General features: G+C 37.3%; 1 pseudogene; it reads left to right on the top strand.

Annotated features, from left to right (window-relative positions):
• Nucleotides 1-1,498: 1,498 nt before the first annotated feature.
• LOC131401938 (olfactory receptor 5AP2-like) lies at nt 1,499-2,435 on the top strand (annotated as a pseudogene).
• Nucleotides 2,436-4,739: the final 2,304 nt, after the last annotated feature.

The raw sequence follows: 4,739 nt of genomic DNA on the forward strand, positions 1-4,739 counted from the left end.
CATACATATCCATAAATATATATACATACATAAATACGTACACACATATATAAGATCATATGTGTCACATAGAGTATAATTTCATTTATGTCAATTTATATGTTTATTACATATATAATGCAAGTATTTGTATATATATATGCATAAAGTAGAGCTCTATAAGATGGCTGCAAATTTTTAAAAGTGGTTATTTTGCAGGGTAGGATTTTAGCTGATTTTTGAGATAGAAAGATCAGTTGAAAGACTTTTGCAGTCATCTAGGTGAGAGATGTTGTTGACTCTGGGGCCTTGGTGGTAGGAACGAAGGTTGTAGGAGGTAGTTGGATTATTGATATAGATGTTTTGAAGGTAAAAGCCAACATAATTATTTAATCAACTGGTTACGGAGTGTGTGAAAAAGAGAATATATTAATTTCTCCAATATTTACTTATCTGTTCATTTAATTTAATCTAAGCAAATGGAAGCATAGATTTGACACTGACTTGAGACAGGGAATACTTGTTTGCAGTAAATCAAAAGAGGGCACGAGGAATTTAGTTTTGGGTTATGTTGAGTTGCTATTTAACATTCCTGTGGAGATATGAGTAACCAGTTTAATTATAAGTCTGGGGTTTGGAAGACAGGTCAGGGCTGGAGATCTTAATTCAAGAGTTATAGATATATAGATGGTATTTAAAGCCATGTGACTGAATAAGATCACCAAAGTAGAGTGTAGGTAGAAAAGAGAAGAAGATCAAGGACTGAACTCTCATCTACTCCAACCTTAAATGTCAGAGAGAGAGGAGGAAAAAGCAAAGATGTCTGAGGGGGAGCAACCCATATGGTAGGAGGAAAACTCAGAGTCTAGTGTCTTGGAAGATAAGAGAAGAAAGTCTTTCAAGGAATAGTAAGCAATCAACTCTGTCAAATGTTATTGATAGATCAACAAGATAAGCACAGAGAATTGACCACTGGATTTGCCAAAATATAAAGACCCTGATGACTTTGGTGAGAGCAGTTTCCATGGAGTAATGGGGTGAAAACCTGATTAGAGATGGCTTAAGAGAAAACAGGAAAAACAGAATTGGATACAGCAAATATATTCAACTGTATCAGATTTTTAATTACCATGGCAAATGCAAGGAAATTGGATGATAAGTGGTGAAGGCAGTAGGATCAAGGGAGGAGAGGAGAAAAGTTGGGAGTTACGGTAGAATATGGACAAATAGGGGTTGATCATCAAAGACCTCACAAACACACACACACACACACACACACACACACATTAATTTTTAAATAAAATAGTTTACTGAGTTTACTTACAGAATCTTGTCATTTTTTTACTATAATAAGAAAGTAAAGATGTTTATTACACATGTCCTCAGGACATCTTAAGAGGTAATCTTACCTATAGCAGAGAATGAACTATTTGATTTTTCTGGTATTTTTTTTGTACAATTTATTTCCTTGGTTTCTTTCTTATCCTAGCAGATGAACTATCCATTCTGAGAGAAAAGTATGAGAAATCACACAACAGTGACTGAATTTATTCTCCTGGGATTCAGGGATCATCCAGAGCTACAGTGCCTTCTCTTTATGGTGTTCTTAGTTGTCTATACGATCACTGTGCTTGGAAATCTTGGCATGATCCTATTAATCAAGATTGACTCACGTCTCCACACCCCAATGTAGTTTTTGCTCAGTAACCTGTCCCTTGTTGACTTCTGTTATTCTTCTGTTGTTACCCCTACTATGCCGGTGAATTTCTGGGTGGAGAACCCAGTCATTTCATTTAATGAATGTGCCGTGCAAGTCTTCTTTTTTGGTTCCTTTGCTGGCATTGAGGGCTTCCTGTTGGCAGTGATAGCCTATGACCGTTACATGGCCATTTGCAAGCCTCTCCTTTACACAGTCACTATGTCCCCCCATCTTAATGTCCTCCTGGTGTTGGCCACATACCTTGCAGGCTTCATGAATGCTGCCATTCATACTGGCTTCACCTTCCAACTGTCTTTCTGCCACTCAAATGTCATCAACCACTTTTTCTGCGACATTCTACCCCTCCTGAAACTCTCTTGTTCTGACACATGTCAATGAGATTGTCATGTTTGCTTTTGCCAGTTTTAATGAACTGAGCTGCCTCCTGACTCTTCTCATTTCTTATCTCTACATCCTCATTGCCATCTTGAGGGTCCATTCTGCTGAGGGGAGGCACAAAGCCTTTTCCACCTGCGCTTCCCACTTGATGACGGTCACCATCTTCTTTGGCACAATCCTGTTCATGTATCTGCGCCCCAGCTCCAGCTCCTCAATGGACCAAGACAAAGTGGTATCTGTGTTTTACACAGTGGTCATCCCCGTGTTAAATCCTCTCATCTATGGTCTGAGAAACAAGGAGGTCAAAGCTTCCTTAGGTAAAATTTTTAATATAACCTCTTATTACTTTTGTACTTAGAATCATCAAAGCATGAGATTAAGGACTTTGAGGGAACTTAGAAGTGACTAAACCCACCTCCACTGACCCTGGACCCATTTCAGTCTGCATGAGCTTTCTTTTTTCATTTATTTTTTTGATAGTGGAGTTGGACCAAATGTCCTAAGCATCCTGGGGAATATGATCACTCTGTGTAAATCCCACTTATTCCACAGAACTTCTATGCTTGAAAATACACAAATATCACATTTCAACTCCCTGTTCTGAGGTATAAAACCCAGTATAAAAGCAGCTGAAAGAGAAAATACTGAGTGGCAGGAGGAATGACTCCATTTTGTCCCCCATTCGATGGCTCTCTTATTGGTTGGTTGTGCATGTAACTGACAGAAGACAGGTGATAGGGAGTAGACTGAACTAGAATATGGCCAGAGGACTGAAACATGACTTAGAGACTGCCTCTTGTCCCCAGTGAACTAGAGAGAAACATCAGAACGAAATCCTGGTTAGAAGTGCTGAAGTCAAGTGTTTCTAACCTGGACGAGTGATCTAGACCACTGAGGGTGTAATGGGAACAAACCACAGGGTAAATGTAAGGGGGAATCACAGAGAAACAACACCAAGGATCATGGAATGGAAGTTTCTGGGGCTTAGAAAAGAGGAATTCTTCATAATCCCTGAAAATACAGTGTCATGTGGCTTGATCTTTGAATGGGTAAGCAGTTTACACTTAAAGAGCTAGGGCAAGATGGATATCTTTTCCCTGATGCCTTAGCAGTTAACCATACCTCTCTATTTTACTGCTGGTTGCAATTTGATTGTAACAACAATCAAGTTTTCCCCTGGTTTGACCAGTATTTTCATAACTGGGATATCTCCCCAGAAGGACTGGATTTTCTTTACAGATAGTCACCACTGACATGTGAACACGAATGTTTTAAACTGGTCAGAATTCAGTAAAATATACTAAGTGTGATCCTAGTATATCCCTTTCTCATCGAAAGACTGATTGTCGTCCTAATAGAAAAGTAGCCATTTAAAAGAGACTAAGGAATAATTTTGCTTTCAGCTACAGCCTATGGTTTTTGATAAGAAATTAAACCCAGATCTTATAATTTAATCCTCTCTTACTCTGCTTTTCAGGCATTGTGTATTAAAAACACATAATTTTTTTGCTAATCCAATGGTTTTTGTCCATCTTGTAGTTATTTTTATGGAGAGCTCTTCACATTTTAAGACACAGCACAAATATAATGTCCTTTTTGATTGTCCCTAACCCTTCTTCATCCTTCCCAAACAGTTACACATGCCCATTCCTGTGATTCTAAAGATATTGCAACACTAATCAAGCTCTTAGTCACAGAAACAAATCACAGAAATGCTGTGTAATGTTTCCTAACATAGACTGAGCACTCCTTGAGAAAATAAACCTCTTTATATCTACCTTTTCTCTCCATGTCTTTATAATCATCAATAAAAGTTTTCAAATTAAAAAAGAATCATTCCACAAAAATGTACAACCCAAGATTTCACAATGTTAAAAACTATTAAAACATCAATAAAATAAATAAATTAATTAAAAAACAAAAAATAATCATTCCAATGGAAGGCACAGGGTGTGGGAAGACAAAATGTTGCTTCTGGCATCTGGAACTGAAAGTATTCAATAACCACAATTTCAAAAAGTTAATATTAGAAAAGAAAAGTTATCTTATATCTGGCTGGATGATCTGTTGGATAGTGTTCTATTCTTTTTAAAACAAGCTGTCCTATCTTCTTTGAAACAAAACATTTTAATAAGCAGATGATATTTCAGTATCCTATATCTTTCATTTTACATAAAGTAAATGTGATTTCAACATATAGTAATAGAGTCTTCAGGACCTTTTCAGTGAATGACACAAAGTTAATTCAAACTAACATAGACCTGGAATTCTCTGTGCCACCAGGTCTCTCTCTCTGTCTCTCTGTCTCTTTATCTCTCTGTCTCTCATTTCCTCTCTCATTATGGATTCATTTATTCTCTTTCACAGACTTTTCACATGATGATCTCAAGTTTGCATACTTTTAGGATGATTGCATTAAAGGCAAGGCTCTGTCTCTTTAGAAAGGACAGCTATTACCTGAAATGGCTCAAAACTTCATTGTGTAGAGGTGTGTGTATTTGCCTTTGTGTGTGTATGTTGGTGGTAAGGGTGGGGTCACAGATTATCAGAAGAAATCTTACTCTACAATAGCTACTGCAGTCCACTGTACATTTACTCAGTAACATTAAATTCCTTGCTTATCCACTGCTCATTTTATTTGCAAACTCCTAGTTTAGGCAGT

This window comes from Diceros bicornis (genome assembly GCF_020826845.1).
Source record: "Diceros bicornis minor isolate mBicDic1 chromosome 27 unlocalized genomic scaffold, mDicBic1.mat.cur SUPER_27_unloc_1, whole genome shotgun sequence".
Lineage (NCBI taxonomy): Eukaryota > Metazoa > Chordata > Mammalia > Perissodactyla > Rhinocerotidae > Diceros > Diceros bicornis.